At 41.9% G+C, this 14,365-nt stretch overlaps 1 long non-coding RNA gene across 2 annotated transcripts in view; it reads right to left on the bottom strand.

The window, feature by feature from the left end:
* Positions 1-3,420: 3,420 nt before the first annotated feature.
* Positions 3,421-14,365, bottom strand: part of LOC144333378 (uncharacterized) — a 71,164-nt gene continuing 60,219 nt past the window's right edge. For both annotated transcript variants that reach the window (XR_013401985.1, XR_013401986.1), the window contains 3 exons: positions 7,094-7,154; positions 5,637-5,722; positions 3,421-3,758 (listed from right to left, as the gene is read on the bottom strand). This is a non-coding gene — a long non-coding RNA (uncharacterized LOC144333378). The remainder of the gene's footprint in view (positions 3,759-5,636; positions 5,723-7,093; positions 7,155-14,365) is intronic.

Consider the following 14,365-nt stretch of genomic DNA (forward strand, 5'->3'; position numbering starts at 1 on the left):
TGGCTCTCACCAGAGTGCTGGAGCAGTGTCCCAGAGAATTCTTTCTAGGCTGGCCTTTAATTCCTCAGTTGCTAGATCTTAGGAAGGTCAGGGGAAGAGAAGTTGGGAATTCCTGGTGGAGGAACAGGTATGGCCAGGTTGGTGGAGGCGCTAGGATGGAGATGGGGGAAGACTGCTACTACTTACCAAAGGACACAAAAATAGTTCATTATTTAGCAACTGGTCTAAACCTCTAGAGCATGCTGACTGAACACCAGTGTCAGGCTTTGCTGATGCATCTTCAGGCTCAATTTAAGCTCCTTTTCCAACAACCCAAGGGCCCCTAGTGATCCCTCCCTTCTCTAAATGATTTTAGCACATTTTGTCCATACCACTTACTGCGCACATTTACAGCCTTGCATTACTGTCTTTGGGGAACCATTATACAATTCATTCTCCCAAAGATGGTAATCTTTTCCAAACTAAGAGTTGTGCTGTATCTGTGTTTCTCCCAAAAATGTGTAACATAGAGCCTGTGGTTATGAATTTTATGGGTCAGTTTGACTGGGCTATGGGATGCTCAGAGAGCTGGGAAAACATTATTTCTGGGCATGTCTGTGAAGGTGTTTCCAGAAGAGAGTAGCTTTTGAATTGGTGGAGTGAGTAAAGGAGATCTGCCCTTTCCAATGTGGGCAGGCATCATCCAATCTAATGAGGGCCTAAATAGAACAAAAAGGCAAAGAAAAGGTGAATTTATTCTGTCTGCTTGAGCTGAGACATCCATCTACTTCTACCCTTGGACACCAGAGCTCCTGGTTCTCAGGGCTTTGGGCTTGAACTCTAACTACACTACTGGTTTTCCTGGGGCTCCAGCTTGCAGATGGCAGGTCGTGGGTCTTCTCAACCTTCACAGTTACATGAGGCAATCTCTTATAATCAATCTCTTTCCATACATCTATAAATATCCTATTGGTTCTGTTTCTCTTGAGAACCCTCACTAACGCAGTACCCTTCTCAGGCAATCATTTATCCTGTGTTTATTAATAAAGGTTAATTGACTAAATGATTGGGAACTATTATACATATATCATAATGCAATCACCCAAATCACTTCAAGAGTGAGGGAGCGACAGGTATATTTGAGACTCTGACAAGAGCTAGGAATTCTTTTCCCAGAAGCATTCCTACATACAAAAAACCTGCATAAAATTTCAGGTGTTTCACTTAACGCCTAAGCCATTCATAGACCCCTGGGAGTCCATGGAACCTAGATTAAGGGCTCTGGTTTAAATGAAATTTTACAGGGTAAAATATTAACCTAAAGAATTACCTTTAGAAATAAGCGAGGCACAGAGAGACAAATATCGCAGGTTCTTACTCATACATGGAGCTAAAAACATTGATCTCATAGAGGTAGAGAGTGGAATAGTAGTTACTGTAGGCTGGGAAGAGTGTGGCAGGGATGAAAACAGGTTAGTTAATAGGTACAAATATACAGTTAGATAGAAAAACTAAGTTCTAATATTCTATAGCAGAATAGAACATCGTATTGTATATTTCAAATTAGCCAGAAGAGAGGACTTGAAATGTTCCCAGTACAAAGAAATACAAATAAATAAATACTGGAAATAAATGTTCCCAGTACAAAAATATAAATACCCTAAATACCCTGACTTGATCATTATACATTCTATGCCTATAAAAAATATATGAACCCCATAAAAAGGTACAAATACTACACATCAATTAGAAATTTTTTTAATTAACTTTAATGTTATTCTTACTAGAATAACAGTGAAGAAGCTGCTTTAGGGAAGCCTATACTTTATTAGCCCTAGATCATTGCATCTATGTGGCCATCTCCCAGCCTTTATGTGGGAGGCAGAAAGCAGCAGGGCGTGCATGCTAGCTGTGATGGTCCCGTCTCCTGGAATATTGTGCTGCTGACTGAGGATTTTAGATAAAGCCCACTCATTACCAGTTGTACCCAAAGATGTCAAATAACAAGTGCCAGTAACAATCTGGCATGGGACTGTCTTTAACTGGCTGAATTAATTAATAACTACTACATGCCAAAATATGAAGAGTGTGATTCATGTCCTCCTGGGAGGACACATTAAAAGGCAAGAACAACTTTGTCACAGACAGGACATTTTTCATCAGGGAAAGGAACTTTTTTACATAAACTAAAGTGTAGACATGAGGTGTAAAATAGTGAGATCATCGACACCATTGACACCAAAACTCCGTGTGGAATTGACTCCCACTGAGTTACGCACCCCAGGCAAAGAGACGGGACTTTCATCAACTCCCAGGAGTGGTTAATAAGCCTCCTTGCAATAAACTTCTTTTTGGCAAAAACAAGATAACTCATTCACAAGGGAACCCCCCTGCTGTGGTACAGACATAAACATCTAGAAAAATTACACTTTCTGGCTGGGCGCGGTGGCTCAAGCCTGTAATCCCAGCACTTTGGGAGGCCGAGACAGGCGGATCACGAGGTCAGGAGATCGAGACCATCCTGGCTAACACAGTGAAACCCCGTCTCTACTAAAAAATACAAAAAACTAGCCAGGCAAGGTGGCGGGCGCCTGTAGTCCCAGCTACTCGGGAGGCTGAGGCAGGAGAATGGTCTAAACCCGGGAGGCGGAGCTTGCAGTGAGCTGAGATCCGGCCACTGCACCCCAGCCTGGGCGACAGAGCAAGACTCTGTCTCAAAAAAAAAAAAAAAAAAAAAAGAATTACACTTTCTTATATTTCATTCTGATTAGCTTCACTTTTTGGAAAAAAGTAGAAAATCTTGTATATGCTATTAATCTTTAGATCTGTTTCTGCTGTCTGAAACTTTTTCTTGGGGCACACTAGTCTATGAGAAAAGAATTAGATGTGGATATTGAAGAAAACCTTAGGAAAGAAATAAGAAAAAAATTGTTCATTGAGGGCTAATTAAGATTGCAGCCAACCTATGCTTTTATGAGCATAAACCAAAGTAATATTACTGGGAGATACACACAAAGAATCACTTTTTCCTGAGAAATCTCTTAAGAAATTACATCAGTTCCCTGGACACATGAGGAGAGGGGGTGTGCCATTGTGGAGGCTGTGACTCAGCGGCAACCTGATTTTTCATCTGCTTTGACAACAGTGATAACATAAAATGTGTCTGGAAAGGGAAAATTCATTCTCTCTACGTCATTCTGCATAGTACCATGCCCTGTACCACATGTGGTGAGGTCCTTACCAGAAATACTGAAAATACAGGGAGGGGGGCTTGCATGGTGAAGGGAAAGAACGTTAGGAGAAACGTCTTCCCTGGTCCTCTTTTGCAGCTAATTTACAACGTGGCCTCAAAACCAAGCCACCGGCAGGAGGGGGTTGGGGTAAGGAGGGTGAGTTGTGAAGGGAAGATGGGAGGCAGAGTCTCTTGTCCATCTTCTGCTGTTTCTTTTTTTTTTTTTTTTTTTTTTGAGATGGAGTCTCACTGTGGCACCCAGGCTGGAGTACAGCGGCACAATCTCAGCTCACTGCAACCTCTGCCTCCCGGGTTCAAGTGATTCTCCTGCCTCAGCCTCCTGAGTAGCTGGGACTATAGGCACACACCACCACGCTCAGGTAGTTTTTGTATCTTGAGTAGAGATGGAGGTTTCACCATGTTGACCAGGATGGTCTTGATCTCTTGACCTCGTGATCCGCCCGCCTTGACCTCCCAAAGTGCTGAGATTACAAGCGTGAGCCACTGCGCCCGGCATCTTCTGTTGTTTCTTGACTTGTGGAAATGCCTGCATGTGTGTGAAAAGCACAACTTCTCTGTAAGAGTCTATCTTGGTTGTTGAGTCCAGAGTCTAAGTAGTGTAAAGTCCGTTGATTTACAAATTACATTACTCTCTCCACCCAAAGGCCACCTGGCCATTATGATATAGAGTAGCTACCATAGCAACTAAGGTGGTGTTTTCCAAAAAGAGTGACCTGTGAATACTTGTTGAATAAGGTAATATTAACCTACTTGTGGCCTTGATCTCACCCTTCCTCCTATTTAACCACAGCCCTGGCCCTAAGATACCCTGATCCCTGAAAGAACAGCAGCTATGTCTGAGAATAAAAAGCATCTCAAAGAATTCTAGGCTGTAAAACAAAATCAGGAAATGTTGGGAAACTTTTAAGTGATACAGTGGTGACTTTTGCAGGCCCAAAAAGAAGTCTGTGGCCTTAATGGATCTATGGGCTATAGGATTCTCATCAAAATAATTTTAGTTAGATGAATCAATAAATAAAATGTGGCATAAAGACACAATGGAGTATTATTTGGCCTTAAAAAGGAAGGAAAATCTGATATAGGATAGAGTATGTATGAACCTTGAGGATATTATGCTAAGTGAAATAAGTCATCTACAAAGGACAAGTATTGTGTGGTTCCATTTATATAAGGTGCCTAGAATAATCCAAGTTACAGAGGAAGTAGAATGGTGGTTGCCAGGGGATGAGGGAAGGAGGGAATGGGGGGTTATTGTTTAATGAGCATAGAGCTTCAGTTTGTTTGTTTTTTGTTTGTTTTTGTTTTTATTTTTGTCTTTTTGAGACAAAGTCTTGCTCTTGTCCCCCAGGCTGGAATGCAATGGCACCATCTTGGCTCACTGCAACCTCTGCCTCCTGGGTTCAAGCGATTCTCCTGCCTCAGCCTCCTGAGTAGCTGGGATTACAGGCACCTGCCACCAGGCCCAGCTAATTTTTTTTGTATGTTCAGTAGAGACGGGGTTTCACCATGTTGGCCAGGCTGGTCTCAAACTCCTGACCTCAGGTGATTCGCCCACCTCGGCCTCCCAAAATGCTGGGATTATAGGTGTGAGCCACTGCATTCAGCCGAGTTTCAGTTTTGCAAGATGAAAAGAGTTCTGGAGATGGATGGTAGTGATGGTTGTACAACAATGTGAATGTACTTAATACCACTGGAATGTACACTTAAAAATGGTTGATGATAAATTTTGTTATGTGTATTTTACCACAATTAAAAATAAAAAGTAAAAATTGTAGTAAGTCCTATTTGCATGCAAGTCTTCGTATACTATTGTAAGATGATGTAGGTAAAACTAGTCCCTGTCTTTATGGAGATTTACTGTTTTCAGATTTATAGGAAAAGAGAGGATAGATTTGTGTATCTGGCATAGAACTTTCCTTCATTATGTGCGAAGTGAGTTCAAGTTACTTCATATGGGAATTCAAGGAAGAGGAGGTTCATAAAAGTGAGAGAATTTGATGTTCATTTTCTATAAAAGTTAGAAAAGAGGAAGACGAAAAGAGAGGAGAAGAAGAAAGAAGAAGAAAAAAGAAGAGGAGGAGGAGGAAGAAGAAAAAGAAGGAGAAGGAGAAGAAAAAAGAAGAAGGAGGAGGAGGAGCAGGAGAAGAAGAAGATTATTCCTGATCTTGTCACTCTTCTTTCATGTGCATTTGCTCCCAACATGCATCTGCATGCCCAGCTGGAGAGCCAAGATGTAAATGCGACCAGGCCATAATCTGCCTTTGCAACCTAATTTCCCAGAACTCCCTTATACCAGTAATTCAGTCTTTTTAGTCCAATTGGCCTTACAAATTCCTATCTCCTGTCTCCATGCACAGAATCTCAGAGTTGGAGAAATCAGAGGTCATCTTGTCCAACCACTCACCAGATGCCTAAGTCCTTAAATTGGGTTGACATCTTACTTAGTTGAACTTCCATTCATTTTCCCAGTTGGGCTCATAGAATAATGTTCTATGTTATGAAAGGTATAAAAAGAAATACTGTCAAAGAAAAGAGAAAAAGAAGAAGAAGCACACTCTAAACTCAAAGTTAAGTTCCCACTTATTAATTATTACTTATATTTAAAAAGAATATTTAAATACAATTGCAAAACATTAAGTCTACAGTGATCCCACTTTTGTCACCCCCACAAAATGTGTGTGTGTGTGTGTGTATGTGTTTATATACATAGAAAAAAGTCCCTGCATAAATCTTTAAAGTCTCTTTGAAGGTAAAGTTATGGGTACCCTTTATTTCTACACTTATTTGTATTCACAATTTTTATTCAATTAAATTTTATTTTCTTTAACAAATGAAGAAAATATGTATATAGCATGTTTGTACACATAAGTAAATATAACTGAGGTGGCAATTAGTTATCAAGTGACACAAAAATTTGCAACAGAACAAAAAATAAAAATTATTTTGTAAATGTACATTGGAAAGTTGGGTTTAGCATATTTAATCAAACAAATGGAGGGCCGGGCATGGTGGCTTATGCCTGTAATCCCAGCACTTTGGGAGGCCAAGACAGGCAGATTGCTTGAGTTCAGGAGTTTGAGACTAGCTGAGCTGGGTATTTTTCTGTCTCTACAAAAAAAATACAAAAATTAGCCGGACGCAGTGGTGCATGCTTATGGTCCCAGATACTTGGGAGGCCAAGGATGGAGGATCGCTTGAGCTCAGGAGGTTGCAGTGAGCTGAGATCACGCCACTGCACTCTAGCCTGGGTGACAGAGTGAGACCCTGTCTCAAAAAAAAAAAAAAAAAAAGCTAGGCGCGGTGGCTCACGCCTGTAATCCCAGCACCTTGGGAGGCCGAGGCGGGCGGATCACGAAGTCAGGAGATCAAGACCATCCTGGCTAACACGGTGAAACCCCATCTCTACTAAAAAAACATGCAAAAAATTAGCCAGGCGTGGTGGCAGGCACCTGTAGTCCCAGGTACTCTGTAGGCTGAGGCAGGAGAATGGCGAGAGCCCGGGAGGTGGAGGTTGCAGTGAGCCGAGATCGCACCACTGCACTCCAGGCTGGGTGACAAAGCGAGACTCCGTCTCAAACAAAAAAAAAAAAAAAAAAGGAGCAAAGGAATTGATTATGATCTAATGTTTCCCAGGAAAGAGAAATTAGCCTTAATGGGATCATAGCCAAACCACAAAACATAAATTTGATATTGAGGTTACAGCATACAAAGGGCTGGGCTATCCTCCGGGACAATTATCATTTTTCCCTTTGCTTAAATCTTCACTCAGCTCTTGCAATGTATTGTGTCATGCATTCTGCTAATCCTTGGGTGGGAATTCAAACATGACTAAGTCGTGGCCCGAGCCCTTAGGACACTCACATATTTCCTATTTGGCTAGAAAAGTAGCCAAAGCTCCAGTAGGCAGCCTGATGGTCTTCTCCTAGAAGGCATTTTTGAAAAAGACTTTAGTTAACCATGTTCCATTGTCTCTCCACATCTCACATTCACTGACACACCTAAACGAAAGGCCCAGGAGGTCGTTTTGTGCTGGCATCTTCAGCTTCTGATATTGTTGGCACCTCAGTAGATGTTATGGGTCTCTTGCTGGTTGGTTTTGCTATCTTGCTAGGGCATATTAAACATTGTTAGCCAAAGCACTCCCCTCCTCAAGAAAATGCTTAGTATCCCCAAGGTCAGCCTCTGTCCAAAAACAAGTCTTCTCTACCTGTCCACTTGACCCAGCAGCCATCAGCAAGGATGTGCAAAGGGATTCCACACTCTTTTCTTTTCTGACTAATACTTAGTGCTAAATTCCTGGTCACAAAGGTGAATAAAATCCTTCGTACTAAATTCGTGGTAACAAAAGTGAATAAAGGATTTGCATTCATCAAACTATCTTTGAAAGCTGTTACTCCCTCAAGAGCAAACCTCCAAAATGACCCTGAACCAGTACACTTTTTTCCCTTCTCCATTTCTGCCATCACCATCCAAGCCACCATCCCATCAACTCTCCCTGGACAACTGCAGTAGCCTCCCGAGATGACTCCCCGCTCCCCCTCTTTTTTTTTTTTTTTTTTGAGACGTAGTCTCACTCTGTCACCCAGGCTGAAGTACAGTGGCCAGATCTCAGCTCACTGCAAGCTCTGCCTCCCGGGTTCACACCATTCTCCTGCCTCAGCCTCCCGAGTAGCTGGGACTACAGGCGCCTGCCACCACACCCGGCTAATTTTTTTGTATTTTTTAGTAGAGACGGGGTTTCACCATGTTAGCCAGGATGGTCTCGATCTCCTGACCTAGTGATCCGTCCATCTCGGCCTCCCAAAGTGCTGGGATTACAAAGCGCTTGAGCCACTGCGCCCGGCCCCTGCTCCCCTTCTTAATCCACTATAAGTTGTTCTCTGATGAGACATCAGAGCAATCTTTTTAAAACATAAATTAAATCATGTTGTCACCTGCTGAAAAACCTCCTGCTGCGTATAAATTCAACTCCATATGCCCAACCTGGCTTACACAGTCCCATAGTACCCGCCACTGCCTACCTTTCCCCTCTCAGTAAGTTCCCCCTTTCACTAAGCTCTTTCATGATTTTGCTCTCCCTTTTGTTTTTGGAGAATTGGTCAATTCCATTCTTGCCACAGGGCTTTTGCTCCAGCCTTCCCATCTGTCTGGCATGGCTGGCTCCTTCAGGTCATTCAGATCTAAGCTTCAATGTCACCTCCTCAGAGAGGCCTTCCCTGACCCTCTTTTCTAATAGCTACCCAGTCTTTCTCTATCATATCAGCCTATGCTGAGTCTTTCAAAGCACTCATCGTTATCTGATAATTTCCTTCTTTACTTATTTCTCAGGTTTTTTTCTGTCACTGCTGCTAGAATGTAAACTCCATGAAAGCAGTGACTTTGTGTGTCTTGCTCATTGGCTGTACTGGATTGATGCCTCACATAAAGTAGACATGAAACAAATAACTGCCAAATAAATGTGTTAAATGAGTAAAAGAAGATGGCTGTCACTCCATAGTTAAGTGACTGAATCTTGTATTCATTACATGTTTATTCATTCATTCACTAACTCATTGAGTTTTTATTACATGCCTGGTACTATTTTTTAAAATAAACAGGCCAGGTGCTGTGGCTCACATCTGTAATCTCAGCACTTTGGGAGGCCAAGGCAGGTGGATCACCTGAGGTCAGGAGTTCAAGACCAACCTGGGCAACACGGTGAAACCTTGTCTCTACTAAAAATAGAAAAATTAGCTGGGCGTGGTGGCACACGCCTGTAGTCCCAGTTACTCAGGAGGCTGAGGCAGGAGAATTGCTTGAACCCAGGAGGTGGAGGTTGCGGTGAGCTGAGATCACGCCACTGCACTCCAGCCTAGGTGACAAAGCGAGACTCTGTCTCAAAAACAAAAACAAAGAAACAAACAAAATAAATGCAGGTAATCGCTCTCATGAAACTGAAGTTTCCTATACTCAAAGGAGAGAAATAGATCAAACAAAAATTTCTAACGTGATATGCTAAGTGATATGTGCAAAAGATGGTTGGAAGTGTTCTCACAGGGAATGTGAGGCTTTACCTGTATTTTAAAGAATGAATTCACCAAATGTATTTTAGAGAGAAGGGACAAGAGAGACTTGAGAACGTCATGGCAGATGGGAGGCAGGACAGGTTTGCAGCTCCCACTCGGACAACAGAGCAGTGTGTGGACACTCTCATCGTGAACTTTTGCTCCAGAACTACTGCAGGAATAAATCAGGAAAGCCAAGAACACCCAAAGACCCTCTGAAGGAAGAAGATTGCTCCTGCAGGACCTGGGAGACACCCCAAACACAGTGATTGCCCAAACTGTGGAAGTGGGAAAGGGGGATTGTCTGTCCCCTAACACACACCCTCACTGGGGAACCTGAAGGTCTAGATAACAGGAGGAGACTCTGACCTTACCTGGAGCTGAGTCAATTTAGAGAGCTGAGTGAAATACAGGGGTAGAGGAAGCAGTGGGAAAAGTCCTGTGGGCTCTCTGGGTCCCTGGGGAAGCCATTTCCGCCTTGTCTCACAGGAGTCCTTGGGGAGGGCTGCCAGAGGAACTTGGAAAGGACCACAGGGAAAAGGAAACCTCCAGCTGAACTTTGTAACAATTCCAACAGAACGCAAAATCTACTGGCCAGAACTCCGGGGAGGGAGTGATTCTGGTGTGCAGACTCCACAAGTGGGTAGACACGAAAGCCCTGCTTGCTTTTGCTGCTGGGAGACTGGTAGCCTGTGGCAAGTTCTCAGCCCTGTTCCCCCACTGCTGGAAACAGACTTGGTGCTGTTGGGAGTCGGGGGCAAGGTGGGAGTGAGACCAGCCTTTTGGGTTGCATGGGAACTGGGTGAGGCCTGTGACTGCCAGCTTTCCCCCACTTCCCTGACAATCGGCATGACACAGCAGAGGCAGACATAATCCTCCTGGGAACATTACTCCATTGACTTGGGAACCACACTCCCATCCCCCAAAGCAGCTGCAGCAAGGTCTGCCCAAAGAGAGTCTGAGCTCAGACACTTCTAGCCCTTCCCCCACCTGATGGTCTTTCCCTATCTACCCTGGTAGCTGAAGACAAAGAACTTTTGGGAGTTCTAGGCCCCTACCCACCACCTGATCCTCCCTATAATACCACAGCTGATGCTCTCTTGAAAGCACCACCTCCTGGCAGGAGGCCAACCAACACAAAAATAGAGCATTAAACAACCAAAAATAAGGACCCTCGCAGAGTCCATTTCACTCCCCTGCCACCTCCACAGAACAGGTGCTGGTATCCACAGCTGAGAGACCCACAGATAGTTCACATCACACGACTCTGTGCAGACAACCCCGAGTACCAGGCAAGAGCCTGGTAGACCTCCTGGGTAGCTAGATCCAGAAGAGAAATAACAATACAGCTCGGCTTTCAGGAATCCATATCCATAGGAAAAGGGGGCAAGTACTACACCAAGGGAACACCCCATGGTACAAAAGAATCTGAACAGCAGCCTTGAGCCCTAGACCTTTCCTCTGACATAGACTATCCAAATGACAAGGAACCAGAAAAACAATCCTGGTAATATGACAAAGCAAGGCTCTTTAACATCCCCCAAAAATGACACTAGCTCACCAGCAATGAATCTAAACCAAGAAGAAATCTATGATTTTCCTAAAAAAGAATTCAGAAAAATCAGTAATTAAACTAATCAAGGAGGCACCAGAGAAAGATGAAGTCCAATTTAAGGGAATTTAAAAAAAATTAGGCCGGGCACGGTGGCTCACACTTGTAATCCCAGCACTTTGGGAGGCCGAGGCGGGCGGATCACCTGAGGTCAGGAGTTCGAGACCAGCCTGGCCAACATGGTGAAACCCCGTCTCTACTAAAAATACAAAAATTAGCCCGGCGTGGTGGCACACCTGTAATCCCAGCTACTCGGGAGGCTGACGTAGGAGAATCGCTTGAACTCAGGAGGCAGAGGTTGCAGTGAGCCAAGATTACCCCATTGCACTCCAGCCTGGGGGACAAGAGCGAGACTTTGTCTCAAAAAAAAAAAAAAAAAAATACAAAGCTGGGCATGGTGGGTCACTCCTGTAATGCCAGCACTTTGGGAGGCCGAGGCAGGTGGATCACCCAAGGTCAGACGTTTGGGACCAGCCTGTCCAACATAGTGAAACCCTGTCTGTACTAAAAATACAAAAATTAGCCAGGCGTGGTGGCAGGTGCCTATAATCCCAGTTACTCGGGAGGCTGAGGCAAAAGAATTGCTTGAACCCGGGAGGTGGAGATTGCAGTGAGCCAGGATCACACCACTGCACTCCAGCCTGGGCAACAAGAGTGAAACTTTGTCTTGAAAAATAAATAAATAAATAAGGATACAAGAAATGAGGGGAGAAATTGTCAGTGAAATAGATAACATAAATAAAAAAATAATAAAAACTTTAGGAAATAATGGACTCACTTAGAGAAATGCAAAATGTTCTGGAAAGTCTCTGCAATAGAATCGAACAAGCAGAAGAAAGAACTTCAAAGCCCAAAGATAAGATTTTCAAATTAACCCAATCCAACAAAGACAAAGAAAAAAGAATAAGAAAAAATGAACAAAGCCTCCAAGAAATTTGGGATTATGTTAAGTGACTAAACCTAAGAATAATTGGCATTCCCAAGGAAGAAGAGAATTCTAAAATTTTGGAAAACATTTGGGGGAATAATTGAGGAAAACTTCCCTGACCTTGCTAGAGACCTAGACATCCAAATACAAGAAGGTCAAAGAACATCTGGGAAATTATTGCAAAAAGATCATCGCCTAAACACATTGTCATCAGGTTATCTAAAGTTAAGATGAAGGAAAGAATCTTAACAGCGATGAGGCAAAAGCACCAGATAACCTATAAAGAAAAATCTATCAGATTAACAGCATATTTCTCAGAAGAAACCCGAGAAGCTAGAAGGATCCGGGACTCTATCTTCAGGCTCCTTAAACAAAACAATTATCAGCCAAGAATTTTGTATCCAGTGAAACTAAGCTTCATAAATTAAGGAAAGATACAGTCTTTTTCATACAAACACACACTGAGAGAATTCGCCAATACCAAGCCAGCCCTACAAAACTGCTAAAAGGAGCTCTAAATCTTGAAACAAATCTTGAAAACATATCAAAACAGAACCTCTTTAAAGCGTAAGTCTCACAGGATCTATAAAACAAAAATACAATAAAAAAAAAAAACTATACAGGCAACAAGTAGCACAATGAATGGAATAGTACCTCACATCTCAATACTAACACTGAATGTAAATGGCCTAAATGCCCTACTTAAAAGATACAGAATTGCACAATGGATAAGAATTCACCAACCAACAATCTGCTACCTTCATGAGACTCACCTAACACATAAGTACTCACATAAACTTGAGGTAAAGGGGTGGAAAAAGCCATTCCATGCAAATGGACACCAAAAGCGAGCAGAAGTAGCTATTCTTATATCAGACAAAACAAACTTTAAAGCAAAAGCAGTTAAAAGACAAAGAGGGACATTATATAATGATAAAAGGCCTTGTCAAACAGGAAAATATTGCAATCCTAAACATATATGCACCTAACACTGGAGCTCCCAAATTTATAAAACAATTACTACTAGATCTCAGAAATGAGATGGACAGCAACACAATAATAGTGGTGGACTTCAATACTCCACTGACAGCACTAGACAGGTCATCAAGACGGAAAGTCAACAAAGAAACAATGGACTTAAACCCTTAAACAAATGGACTTAACAGATAATTACAGAACATTCTACCCAGCAACCGCAAAATATACATCCTATTCATCAGCACATGGAACTTTCTTCGAGCTAGACCATAAGATAAGCCATAAAACAAGTCTCAATAAATTTAAGTAAATTGAAATTATATCAAGTACTCTCTCAGACCACAGTGAGATAAAACTGGAAATCAGCTCCAAAAGGAACCTTCAAAACCATGCAAATCCATGGAAATTAAATAACCGGATCCTGAATGATCATTGGGTCAATAATGAAATCAAGATGGAAATTTAAAAATTCTTCTAACTGCACAATAGTGACACAACATATCAAAACCTCTGGGATACAGCAAAGGCAGTGTTAACAGGAAAGTTCATAGCCCTAAATGCCTACATCAAAAAGTCTGAAAGAGCACAAATAGACAATCTAAAGTCACACCTCAAGGAACTAGAGAAACAAGAACAAACCAAACTCAAACCCAGCAGAAGAAAGGAAATAACCAAGATCAGAGCAGAACTAAATGAAATTGAAACAGCAACAACAAAATACAAAAGATAAATGAAACAAAAAGCTGGTTCTTTGAAAATATAAAATTGATAGACCATTAACAAGATTAACCAAGAAACAAGGAGAAAAAATCCAAATAAGCTCAATTAGAAACAAAATGGGAGATATTACAACTGACACCATTGAAATACAAAAGATCATTCAAGGCTACTATGAAGACATTTATGTGCATAAACTAGAAAACCTAGAGGAGATAGATAAATTCCTGGAAAGATACAACCCTCGTAATTTAAATCAGGAAAAATTAGATACCCTGAACAGACCAATCACAAGCAATGAGATTGAACTGGTAATAAAAAAAGATACCAACAAAAAAAAAAAGCCCAAGACTAGACAGAGTCATAGCTGAATTCTACTAGACATTCAAAGAAGAACTGGTAACAATCCTATTGACACTATTGCACAAGACAGAGAAAGCGGGAATCCTCCCTAAATCATTCTATGAAGCCAGTCTCGCCCTAATACCAAAACCAGGAAAGGATATAACCAAAAAAGAAAATTACAGACCAATATCCCTGATGAACATAGATACAAAAATCTTAACAAAATACTAGCTAACCAAATTCAACAGCATATCAAAAAGATAATCCACCATGATCAAGTGGGTTTCATACCAAGGATGCAGGGATGGTTTGACATACACAATTCAATAAATGTGATACAACACATAAACAGAATTTAAAACAAAAATAAAATGATCATCTCAATAGATGCAGAAAAAGCATTTGATAAAATCCAGCATCACTTTATGATTAAAACTCTCAGCAAAATTGGGCATACAAGGGGCATACCTCAATGTAATAAAAGTTATCTATGACAAAACCACCACCAA

Source organism: Macaca mulatta, chromosome 12 (genome assembly GCF_049350105.2).
Source record: "Macaca mulatta isolate MMU2019108-1 chromosome 12, T2T-MMU8v2.0, whole genome shotgun sequence".
NCBI lineage: Eukaryota > Metazoa > Chordata > Mammalia > Primates > Cercopithecidae > Macaca > Macaca mulatta.